This window comes from Schistocerca gregaria, chromosome 6, assembly GCF_023897955.1.
Source record: "Schistocerca gregaria isolate iqSchGreg1 chromosome 6, iqSchGreg1.2, whole genome shotgun sequence".
NCBI lineage: Eukaryota > Metazoa > Arthropoda > Insecta > Orthoptera > Acrididae > Schistocerca > Schistocerca gregaria.
Window position 1 is genome coordinate 319,585,977 of NC_064925.1, and position 14,125 is coordinate 319,600,101.

The following is a 14,125-nucleotide window of genomic DNA, read 5'->3' on the forward strand; positions in this document are numbered from 1 at the left end:
CCCCTAACTGAAGGATGTTTGAGGACACTAGTCAAAGATCATTAGTCTATAAATTAAGTCTTCAGTTACTGCTGCAATATAAACAGAGATTCTAAGTTTTACAGGTGTAAAACTCTTTCTTAATTAGCATTACTGAAGTATAATGAAAAGTAGTGAAGTTTATACATCGATTATAAATACAGTAGTAACAACTCACACAAATTACTTCAGTTGTATTAAAAGAATCCTATTACCTCTAAAATCTCAAAGAGGTCCGAAGGTTATTTCTGTAGAGTATGATAGATTTGTTCCCATAGACGCCCTTTATTATCTAAAACATGTGATGCCTCACTAACTCCAGGCACGCCCCCAGAGAGACTGAAATATATCATTATTAAATCCCTCTACAAGAAACGTGGTAAGAGAGATGTCAATAACTACTGACCTGTTTCGGTACTGACATCATTTTTCAAAATTTTTGAGAAGTTAATGTATTCCAGAATGGGATTCCACCCGAGCAACAATAATATTGTCACCAAATCACAGTTTTGATTTCAGAAGAGTGTCTCTACTGAGAATGTAATTTACACGTTTACTCGCCAAATTTTACAAGCACTAAATAACATAATGATACCACTTGGTATTTCCTGTGACCTATCTGAGGCACTTGACTGTGTGAATCACAGCATTCTCTAAGATAAACTGAAGCTTTATGAAACTGATGGCACAGCTAAGCAAAAGGATGCAGAAAGTTGCACTTAATAATTCAACCAATGTAATCAGGGGAGATTCTTCTCACTGAAGAGAAATGACGAATGGGGTTACCCAATAGTAAATCAAAGGTTAACCATTGTTACTCATGTATGTAAGCAATGTTCCTTCTAATACACAACAAACAGCATTAATTCCTTTTGTGAATGGCACTAGTATTGTAATCAGTCTAAGTATACAAACAGTAACAAGAGATGGTAGAAAATATTCTTGAAAGTGGTATTAACTGGGTTCTGTGAATAGTATCACTCTCAATTTTAAAAAGGCAGAACACATTCAGTTTTTCACATTTAGTGATACTACATCAATGGTAAGTGTAACACATGGTGGGTAAATAATAAAAGGGTTTAGAAATTTCAGACTTTTTCATTGTTGATATTGATGAGTATTAAAACTGGAAAAACATCTTTTTGAACTCCTAAAACAATATAGTTCAGCCACATTTGCATTAGGATCATTGCAAATCTTGGGGAGAGACAAATCAGTAAGTTGACATTTTGCGTAGTTTCATTCAATAATGTTCTGGGGTATCATCTTTTAGAAAGAAAGCCTTCATTGACCAAAAACGTGCTGTAAAAACGATATGTGACTCTCACTCATGATTATCTCATAGACACCTGTTTAAGGAGTTGGGCATTCTGACTATTGCCTCACAGTCTTTTTATTCCGTTATGAAGTTCATTGTAAAGAAACAAAGGAAAAATGACATTCATTATGTTACATTATGGTTGTCTTTAGCACAAAAAGGGGTGCACAATGCTGCAACTAAAATTTTTGAACATTTGCCCAGTGATACAAAGTTCTGACAAAGGGCAATGTGAAATTGGAAAAAATACTGCAAATGTTTCTCCTTAACAAATCCTTCTATTCTGCAGAAGAATTACTATTATTGTAATGTGTAAAAGATGGTGGGTAGGAATTATTAACTCACATCTATATATTTAATAATATTAATAATTTTAAAAAACTTAAAAATATTCCGTTTGTAGCCATATTTGCAAATTAATTTACAATGTGAATGTAAAATGACTGTCTCCACATCGCTATAATTTATCATGCAAGTGATCCATGAAATGTAAAACATACTAACATAATGGATGGCTGTTATTAAAGTGTAGTTACTCATATAGGTCCTGTGTGGGCTATCATTATTTTATGGCAGTGAAACTTGGTAGATATTCTAATGCATTAATGCAGAACCAGTTTATGCTGAAAAAAAAAATTTCAATTTTGGCCACTAGGTGCATATTTCGATCTGTTCACATAACAAATACGTATAAAAATGTCTCCATATATAATGGGTTAGGAACAGAACTTGGGCAGAGAAGTCAAAAAAGTGAGAAAGGTATCATGTTGATTTTATTATTTACCACTGCTTACACAATTCGTTCAATGTTAGCACTGGAGCACCTAGTAGCCGAAATCAGAACTATTTTTTTTACAATGTATATCAGTTTCACATTAATCCATTAACATATCTACGAAGTTCCATTGCGATATGATAATTACATCCCACTCTGGATCTCAATGAGTAGCTACACTTTAATTATAACCACCCAGTAGTTCTTAATGGCGCGTCCACACAGTTAATGTTGGCCATCAACGACAGATGCCAGAGCAGTACAACTTTAGCAGCGAGACTGCAAGAGAGTAAAAACATGTCGCAGGAGTATTACTTAATCCTAATAATTTGACACCAATGGAAACTTTTTATCAGAGTTATGGATGGTAGTAGCACCTTAATAGACGGCATTTTTATGCTAGAAGATATAATCCATGAAGTTAACAGTGAACAAGTTTCGTGTAAGCTCTCAGATAATCGTGCTCTTTTCACTACAGTAGAGGAATTAAAAATGTGAGCAATATGTTGGCAACGAAAACAATATGTGTTTCAAAATGAACAGCTGTGGGAGGAATTCGCAGAGTATCAGAACAAATGACGTGTATAATGTACCAGATATCATTTGTGAATCCGTCTTTAACAACTGCCTTACAATGAAATCTGACATGCCTCCAGTGTAGTGTCAAAGAAATGACGAATAACAATGGGAGCTAAAATATCATTTTACAGGAAAAGCAAACTGGCAGAATAATTATTGCAAGCAAGCTGCACCATTCTTGGCAGAGAGGTGTTATACATGTAACTTTATTTTCAATCAAATGATATATGCAAGCTGTTCTAACTAGGAACACAAGGAAACACACGAACATAAAACAGGCATGTTTTATTGGGTCATGGAATGACAACAAGAATACAACGAATGTAGCTAGATGTATCAAATACAAGGGCTGGGCTGGTCGCGTAAAGCTACTGGAACCTGCCACATCCCAAAAACGACGAGGGCAGCAGAGGGCTTGAAGGTGATGTGTGCCATGAAATTGTTTCCACAGCCCAACCCAAGGGCAAACAGATCCGAAAACTCAGAGCATAAGGAATACAATGTGTGATAAGGCGTTTTGTGTGACACCAGATGCACTGCATCTATAATAGAAAAACCAAATGTTGCAAAGGCATCCAAACCGAAACAAATTTCCAATACTGACAACGTTAACCGCCAGGTATGTAACGGAATGAATAACTGACTTATAAACTGTGTCTGCCATGGATTGGCCGAGAATAGGGATCTGCTGCGTGTTATACACTCCTGGAAATGGAAAAAAGAACACATTGACGCCAGTGTGTCAGACCCACCATACTTGCTCCAGACACTGCGAGAGGGCTGTACAGGCAATGATCACACGCACGGCACAGCGGACACACCAGGAACCGCGGTGTTGGCCGTCGAATGGCGCTAGCTGCGCAGCATTTGTGCACCGCCGCCGTCAGTGTCAGCCAGTTTGCCGTGGCATACGGAGCTCCATCGCAGTCTTTAACACTGGTAGCATGCCGCGACAGCGTGGACGTGAACCGTATGTGCAGTTGGCGGACTTTGAGCGAGGGCGTATAGTGGGCATGCGGGAGGACGGGTGGACGTACCGCCGAATTGCTCAACACGTGGGGCGTGAGGTCTCCACAGTACATCGATGTTGTCGCCAGTGGTCAGTGGAAGGTGCACGTGCCCGTCGACCTGGGACCGGACCTCAGCGACGCACGGGTGCACGCCAAGACCGTAGGATCCTACGCAGTGCCGTACGGGACTGCACCGCCACTTCCCAGCAAATTAGGGACACTGTTGCTCCTGGGGTATCGGCGAGGACCATTCGCAACCGTCTCCATGAAGCTGGGTTACGGTCCCGCACACCGTTAGGCCGTCTTCCGCTCACGCCCCAACATCGTGCAGCCCGCCTCCAGTGGTGTCGCGACAGGCGTGAATGGAGGGACGAATGAAGACGTGTCGTCTTCAGCGATGAGAGTCGCTTCTGCCTTGGTGCCAATGATGCTCGTATGCGTGTTTGGCGCCGTGCAGGTGAGCGCCACAATCAGGACTGCATACGACCGAGGCACACAGGGCCAACACCCGGCATCATGGTGTGGGGAGCGATCTCCTACACTGGCCGTACACCTCTGGTGATCGTCGAGGGGACACTGAATAGTGCACGGTACGTCCAAACCGTCATCGAACCCATCGTTCTACCATTCCTAGACCGGCAAGGGAACTTGCTGTTCCAACAGGACAATGCACGTCCGCATGTATCCCGTGCCACCCAACGTGCTCTAGAAGGTGTAAGTCAACTACCCTGGCCAGCAAGATCTCCGGATCTGTCCCCCATTGAGCATGTTTGGGACTGGATGAAGCGTCGTCTCACGCGGTCTGCACGTCCAGCACGAACGCTGGTCCAACTGAGGCGCCAGGTGGAAATGGCATGGCAAGCCATTCCACAGGACTACATCCAGCATCTCTACGATCGTCTCCATGGGAGAATAGCAGCCTGCATTGCTGCGAAAGGTGGATATACACTGTACTAGTGCCGACATTGTGCATGCTCTGTTGCCTGTGTGTATGTGCCTGTGGTTCTGTCAGTGTGATCATGTGATGTATCTGACCCCAGGAATGTGTCAATAAAATTTCCTCTTCCATGGACAATGAATTCACGGTGTTCTTATTTCAATTTCCAGGAGTGTAGCTTACCAACCTACGATCAATGTGGTGGGGACCAGAGACCAGCGTATCCCTGTGAACTCAGTACAGTGCAGTGATTTCCATGTCAACCTATTTGCATAATGACTGATCCATCATCTCCACTTAAATGACAAATTTTATCTGGCCTGCAGACAATGGCGAACAAAACTATGAAACAGTATGAATATCGATGTCCATCGATTCCAGTAGTGACTCCTGAGGGGTGAGAGATTGATGGACTGCCGCTATGTGACCTTTGTTCTTCTTCTTCTTCTTCTAGAAGCCTACCACTTGGGGTAGGCCGCCCGCCCATGCCGTATAAAACACGAGGGCCATAAAGGAAATGGCGTTCGCTGGCTTGTTTGTACTTGACTAACTCCACTTTTCCCAGTGCTCTAGGCTCTGAGCACTGGGACTGCATGGTATCAATAACGATGACATCACTCCAAACTTTTAATTGGCTGCCTTAGCCGCGGGAGATCCCGAACTACCGTGCAATATTCTCCCAACATTCGGTCCTCAAACCGAATGGATGGGACCTTGATGTACCTCCTTATTTGCGGTCGATTGAATGATTGCATCCGAGACCATGATGTCTGCATGTGACTCCTGAGATGAACTGACACTTACGGCTGAGGTTGTGAAGTGGGGCCGCCCAAGTGCGATACGATTGCTGTGGCTGTTTGCGACATTGGTGGAATCAAACAAGGACAGCAAGCACACGTGTGTGCTTACAGTGATGGAAGGGCAGTGAACGACACATATTGTCAATAGAAAGTGACACTTTTCTTACAGGGGAGCTAACTGGCATACTAAGTGATACACATGAGGGTGTATCTGCAACAAGAAGAGCCTTACAGACCGCTTTGTCAACCACTGAGAACGCCACGAAATGTTGGCGAAGCCCCTTCTCGTAAGTGTCCCAGTCTTCCGCAGACTCATCTGGGGAGGGGGTGGGGGGTAATGTGGCAGCTGAACAACCAGTGCTTTAGCTTGGCCCATTGTAGCCAATAACCCTTCAACATGACCTTATTCATCTGTTGTTGTTGCTGGAATGACTGGAGTAGAGCCTCCATGGAAGAGCTGAATGGCAAAAAAAGGAAAAAGAACAAAAAAATAACAGGATTGTCACCATCATTAGAACAGAAAGAACTCGTTGTTTTAAAATGTGCTGTAAGAATAATATGTGGCTCTTACCACGATCATTTTGTAAACATCTGTTTAAGAACTTGGGCATCTTGACTACTGCTTAACAGTATATTTATTCCTCCATGAAACCTGTTGTAAATAATCCACTGTAGATCAAAATGAACAATGATGTGTATAATTGCAATACGAGAGGAAAAAATGACTTTCGGTACTCCACATAAAGGTTGTCTTTAGTACGAAAAGGGGTGCACAATACTGCAACTAAAATTCTTAATCACTTAACCAGGGACATAAGAAGTCTGATGGACAGCAAAGGAAAATTTGAAAACAAACAGAAAAAGTTTCTCCTGGACAACTCCTTCTATTGTGTAGAAGAATTGTTATTATTGTAATGTGTGAAAGATTGCGAATAGGAGTTACTAACTTAGATCTGTAAGTTAAAAAAGTACTTATAAATGTTCCACATGTAGGAATAATTAAAAATTAATTTCTGATATGAATGTAAAATGACTCGTTTTACATAACTGCGATAAATTACGTTTTATTCGGCAAATATTCGTACAAATCTGACTGCTTGAAGCTAATTCTCAAGTATTTTCAATAAATCTCTATTTAACGTTGTAAATCAGATTCTCAGTGTTCCGAAACCTAACTGCCAAGCTACAGCCACAACCGACTTCACACAAGCAGGAGTCACTGCCTTAGCATAGTAAGGTACTATGTTAAGGAAAATATAAATCGTAAATATTTTGACTTCTACTGTTGTGAGACATACAATGTCTGATAAACGAAACCTCCTGGCAGATTAAGACTGTGTGCCAGACCAAGACTCGAACTCGGGACTTTTGCCTTTCGCAGGCAAGTACTCTACCAACTGAGCTACCCAAGCATGACTCACGCCCCGTCCTCACAGCTTTACTTCTGCCAGTACCTCGTCTCCTTCCTTCCAAACTTTACAGAAGCTCTCCTGCGAACCTTGCAGAACTAGCACTCCTGAAGGTTCGCAGGAGAGCTTCTGTAAAGTTTGGGACGTAGGAGACGAGGTACTGGCAGAAGTAAAGCTGTGAGGAGGGGGCGTGAGTCGTGCTTGGGTAGCTCAGTTCGTAGAGCACTTGCCCGCGAAAGGCAAAGGTCCCGAGTTCGAGTCTCGATCCTGCACACAGTTTTAATTTGCCAGGAAGTTTCATATCAGCGCACACTCTGCTGCAGAGTGAAAGTCTCATTCTGGAAACATCCCCCAGGCTGTGGCTAAGTCATGTCTCCGCAAATCCTTTCTTTCAGGAGTGCTAATTCTGCAGGTTCGCAGGAGAACTTCTGTAAAGTTTGGAAGGTAGAAGACGAAGTACTGGCAGAAGTAAAGCTATGAGGACGGGGCGTGAGTCGTGCTTGGGTAGCTCAGTTGGTAGAGCACTTGGCCACGAAAGGCAAAAGTCCCGAGTTCGAGTCTGGCACACAGTTTTAATCTACCAGGAAGTTTCATATCAGCGCACGCTCCACTGCAGAGTGAAAATCTCATTCTGGTCTGATAAACGGTTTCGTTACAGTAGCGATAAGAACTATACCATGGTACTCTGGTTCTCGGCAGATATAGACACCACACAGGGCAGTTCTGTGGAAAGGCTGGATAATTCCAAGAGATTCGTTGTCTATGAAAAGTACGACTATTTGGAAGAAGAGGGCACAACAACTACTGAAATGTTAAAATGTTTACAAAGAAATGAGCAGAAGTATCCATGAGATCAAACAAAATTACCTTCCACATTGAAGCCGAAAATAAAACAATGAAACCTACGTCCAAGTAATTTCATAAATTGTGACTACTGAAATGTTAAAATGTTTACAAAGAAATGAGCAGAAGTATCCATGAGATCAAACAAAATTACCTTCCACATTGAAGCCGAAAATAAAACAATGAAACCTATGTCCAAGTAATTTCATAAATTGTGAGACGGAAGGCGAATAGGGACCTTCTGTCAGAGAAGTAAAATTTTTAGTACAAGCAAGAACGTTCGATAATGTCTAAAACTTTTATTTCCATTTTTTGTATATTGTAGTATATTACTTCATTGTGCACACGCTTGTACTGATTTTAAAGTTGCTTAAATCCAACAGGAGTCAATAATATCATTAAAAGCAATCAGCAACAATGTTTTGAAAAGTCATATTCTTGTCGTTATGGAGTCCCGATAACGGGACATTTTTCTAAATCTCGCAGCTGTGTAGGCGATGCTTCAAAAAATAGTATCTCCTCAGTTTTATAGCTGTTTTAAGTAGCTCTGAGTAGGTTTGTATAAAAGAAAAACTTTTCTGAATATAACAGTGCCAAACAACACTGGTGGTCCATTTTTAAATGAGTTATAAATGCCTAAAGATGTTAGCACTTTGCAGCTGGAAGACCTAAAACGCTTGTCCACAGCTGACAGCTGACGTTACTGTAGGAACAAAAACATTCACCTACAAAACATCTTAACTGTACTGCTGCTGTTCGAAAATAATGTAAAAGATGAAGTTGCTGTGAATATATACGATTGGCTAAATCTCTTGAAAAACAGTAATACTAACAAAGTATCTCACATAACTAAATACGCCCACTTTGAGTTCATCAACAGCTGCAAAGTTAGTGTATATTGTAAAATGGATGTTAATGGAAATGTATTTGCGAACCAGATCTTCCCGATGAAAATGGACCCTTTGGGTTTTGTGAAGCCGTGATTCCAGCAGGGATGACAAGACAACGGAAAGAATATCTATTTCATTCATTAGTACCTATTCAAAAAGGGGACAAAAAGACATTCTTAATCCTGAAACAGAACAAAACATGGACCAGGACCGTTACCTCAGGTTAGTGACAATGAGGATCCTGAGGAAGAACCTGACCAACCAGATATTCCAGGGCCAAAGAAAAAAAGGCGAATGCACTGTTTGTGACGAATGCACTGTTTGCGAACGATCTGGAACCCATTCAAACACAAGTAGTTTAGCAACAGAAAATCAGATCCTTTGACCACTATAAGATATGGGATCTTACTAAGCTATTTTTGGGTGTTTTGTGGATTCACGTACGATACTGCAGTGCCTGCGTTATTCCGAATTATGACGCAATGTTCCTTAGGACACACATGTCTGTCTGAAGGAATGGGCACTGCGCCGATTACAGCCATGAAATACATGACATGTATTTGCAGGTACGAATATGAACAACCATCAGCCGTATAATGGATTGAAGACAGTGAATACTTGGGCCGGACCGGGACTCTGACTTGCATTTCCCGGTCATCGCGACTGCTCTGGTTTGTAGCAGCCACTTGATCATTTTCGGGCATCAGTATTGCTCGTTCACAAAGCCGAGAATACTCGTGACGTGTTTATTATGATACATGTCCATAAACGAAATGAAATAGTTTCTCTACCGAAGGAACAATTAGACAAAAGTTTTCTGGCAGAGGCACTGACCCATTCGATTCGGGCAATGTGCCCTCGCCGATTTTTACTAAAACGTGCGAGATTTCTTGCGCACAGGGATTGCCACCCAACTGAGCCCACATGTTCCACATCATACTCAGCTTCTATACCCGAAGCCAGAGCACAGAGCGTTTGAGACATGCCCTCACATAATCTGCTCTAGTTTTTCAAGTTGTAACGGATAGAGTCTGGCGGAAATCACCACAAAATGAAACAGTGATGCCCCCATGATGCGATCGTTTCGCCAGATGTCTTGCAGACTGCGACTGGCACCTTGCACGGCTTTTTGTGTGCCATGGTGCATTCGCCTTGAACGATTAGGCTACACTCTGCAAGGATCTTCGCCTTGTCGCTGCTTCGGGATACTGCACATACTGGGATTTCATTTATGTCTAGGTCTGAAGGTATCTTGAATATGGTGTGCACAACTTCTCTCGAGGGAGTAAGGCAGCAGCAATCCCAGAAGACGCAACAGCTAATGTTACCTTCCCTTGCCTCCTGCTTTCAACCAGTAGTAATTGAGTCAAAAAGGTTTTGCCTATGCATCAGGCGCGTCAAGGAAAAAAGGTTTCATCCTTCTCTTGATTAACACTTCGTAATACTTTGTCATACAAGGCCTTTGCTCATCGGAAAGCGTCCCAATATTATTATTTATGATCTCAGCCACTGTGGTAGAACTATAATTTGTCTCCGCAGCAAAACCATGATTAACTGGCGGACCGTAGCGATTCCCTGCGGTTCTATGACACCGTAATGGCTCATAGGATTACCACCAATGGAAATAACATCTTGAAGCGAGCAAAGCAACAATCAACAACTCTCTCATCAGATTCTGTTGCACTGTTTTCAAAAATGCACGTACCTGCAAAAAGAAAATATTCTAATAGAGATTGCTGATATTTCTCCCACAACTTCACAGAATCGGAAAGTCTGCAGAACACGATGATAACTGCAAATAAATGACGCAGTCGACTGGGGCTTCCACTGGTTATGGGGTCTTCGAGCTCTTCGTCCCAATTTCGGTCGTCATCTGGCAGATGCAACGCGCTGCAAGCTGCATAAAACGTTGAACGTTCAATACCATATGTGGCTTCGCGGACTGTGTGCAGTAAAGCGCGCAAGTAATAGGATTCACTATTTACTTGGATGGACAGGGTGCACTCCATCTAATGTGGGGTCCTGATAAACGCCTGGAAAACTTTCCACTGGTTGACGGCATCGGCTTCTGCTGTAAACGGCCCTTTTCATAATTGTAGTTGGATGGCACATCATAGTACATAAGAATTTGAGCCAAACTATCTTCCCAACAGTCACTGGAATAAGCTAAGAGTGTGTTACGGCGAAGATTATCTAAACATTCGTGCAAATCTTCGGGATTGAAACCGACTCGCTGGCCGTTTTCTAAAAGAACAACTAAGTATATAACGGTACGGTGCTGTTCGCGAATTGGAAAACCCAGTATCCGCCACACTATTTCCGATGTACTAATATAGCAAACTGACGGATTTTTGGTCACCTCGTCACGATCAGCAGTGTCAAAACCAAACGTTGCTTAGTCACTTCCTTTACTCAGTATTTGCAAGTGACTTTGATCGACTCTACTCTAGCGCAGTATAAGACGTTCAGGTGAGCTTCAAACGCACATGAAAGTACTGGTAATTGCTGTACTACCCACCGATCATCTACCGCGACACACTCACAGCACCTATTAACTTCACCTGTGAAACCGCCGTCTTGAGGCTGCCGGCGGCGATACGAGGGATACCCTTTTTCACCAGTAACATTTTCACGAGAAAAAGTTTCGTTAACGACATTCTTCGGAAACCTCTTCGTGCAACGGCTTCTTCAGGCAAAGTGGACTGTTATTTAATGAGCCACATGGACCATGCATCATTTTGGTATTGACAATCTTGTGCAGAATGTGGTCTGTGTTGGGATTGGTTACTTTGGTGCTAATGACTCGATCAATGTCGTTGGGCCCAATCTTATCTTCGAGCCACAAAAGGTTGTGTGATTGAGCCAAATCACGCTTTTTCCACTCTGTGGAATACATATAGCAGCAGACTGCTCCTAATACCTTTTCTTTTCTAAGAAGGTGTATCAGCGTTTCTTTTTTTAATTGAAATATTCGAGGAATCAAGTAATGCCTATCGTGGGATGGTTGGCTGGCAAGCAAGTTGTTCTCTATTTTCGGCCACTTTGCACTGATGGTCATAATAATAAACAAATCTCCGCCGCCATATTTTCTAGCATAACAAAGTGCATTCTGAGTATGGTCTGCCATATACCTGGGACCACCAGTAAATATGGAAGGGAGAATCACCACCCTCCCAAGATTTCAGCATCAGAATCTTGTTGTAATGCGTCTCTAAGGTCGATGAAATTTTTCACATGTAATTGTCTGTGATGAGTACTAACCGTGATAAATACTAACCGTTCAGGTTCAGTTTTTGTATATACCTCTACTAAAAATTGGTTAAAAAGACTTCTAAGTCGGTGTAAGTCGATATGTTTGTTCTCACATATCTGGTTAAAAAACTGTATAACTGCCTTGCAGAAGTTTTTTGTTGTTGTTAAAATTTGGACCACACGTGTGAGGATGAATATTATACCTAGCAAAGTTAGCCATTTTCACCTCGACAAAACATTAAAGGATACTGGAAAGAATCATAAGTGCGATGCTTTTCATTGGTTATCAGAAGTCGATCATCATGAGTACATAACACAATGTCTTTCCTATCACATTCCTGGTCGATCAACAGGAAAGCGACTTCGTTTGTTGTTGGTGGATTATAGCGACCCAGATGAGATCCTCTTGGTCTTCTTTCAGCTGTAATTACAAACTTGTAATTGTTGTACTCGTCATTTAACTATTACAGCAATTCGAGAATGAATTGAAGAATGCATGTGGATAACGGGATTAAACTGTTAACATAATAATTATGACAATAAAACGTTTCAAAATACTACTTTTTATGGATTCTATCATTTCTGTCTTGGTTTGGGTACTTTAATTTTGTAAAACTACTGCTGTCCTGATTTTTTTCTTCCAATTTAATGAAATGATGCACATAATTGAGTTGATCAACATTTAAAAAATGGCAGTTTTACTCATTTTTCACGTACAGCTCGTGTTTGACCAAAAATTTGATTATGGCTAAAACATTTTCATAAAAAAAACACATAAGACAGTTTCTCTGTACCTCCTATTGATTCTGATTTTCCCATGCTGACCCAAAACCACTACGTATGTATAGAAAACTCGGCTTTTAGGGGGCTTATCCAGATGGAACATGCACCAGATTTTTAAGTTAGAACTCTAACTACACGGCTGTGACAACTGTATTTTATTTTGTGCAGTAGTTTATGCATGAAGTGCATACAAACATATGGCCAGACAGATAGACAGATAAACGAACAAAAATTCCAAAAATAATTGTTTTGGCTTATAATGCTGTTATAAAGACTCCTCATATTAAATTTCCTTAAATCGGCATGTTACAGTTTTGTTATATGTATAGCTATCTGATTCTAGTTTTTAATCTGTTGGTTTTGATGAGCAAGAAAGCATAGTAAAGTATAATATTGACAAATTCAGACATCGATATGAAAATCATTATCCTGTCGCAAAACTTCTAAAAATGTTACTTAGAGAGACGTTGTGTTCACATGGGGCATTTTTTGCCATCTTTTCTAATCTCTAAGAATTCGATTTGGGTAGTTGCTTCTGGATGTACAGTCATGCAATGAATCTACCAAAATATCTCATTAGAAACTCGTTGTTTGTTGAACCCGATATCTTTTAACGTCTTACCATTTATATTGCTGAAACTGATTACGAAATCCCTATGAATTAAGTGACTGTGTAATAACATTACAAACCAGTCATTTGTTTAAATTCCATATTGGGCTACTTAAATGGGAATACTATTACTGTTTCTTTCATAAGCACATGTGTTAATCATAACATTGCACTTTTCTACCTGCATATTCTGCCATGTACTTGACATCTGCAGAATGTTCTGTTTTCACATTTAGTAATTTTTGACACTTGTAAAAACTGCATTTGTTTCTATGTATATGTGAATGTATCAGTGATTCGTTGATATACATGCATTAAATGTTTATAACTATGTATTAGAGAGTAAAACAGCTTTGTTTGTAATGTGCGATGTGACATCCATTCTGAAAGTCCTGCGATCTATTTCACAGATGCGTGATGTTGAAGACACAAGTATATGTAGAGTAGACTATGTTACAACCAATTAAAACTGCAAGTAATTGACAGTGGGGTAAAGGCCAAATCACATGGCTGCAGCACACACCAGCCACATATGCAGCTGCAATGTCAGTGTCTACTCACACTGTCCATCATGTCATGTCATGTCAGTTCACTTATGCCAGTACTGAACAGTGAAAGTGACGGTACGAAAAATTGGAGTATGGCATCAGAACTGAGAAACTGAAAGCCCATCTAAATGCAATAATCTGCATAGATATCCATGTAAAAGTTTGTGCATGAAATGTATCGCTGCAAATACAGTGTGTTCACATGAAACAAGCTCCATTATACTGTTCACCCACCATATGTCGGTGTAGAAAATAAATTTCAGTGGCAAGCCACCACACTCTTGTCCCTCAAAGTTTATTTCATTTATTCAAAAATGGAGGGAATTCTATTGTGGTCTGTGTTTGCAACTTCC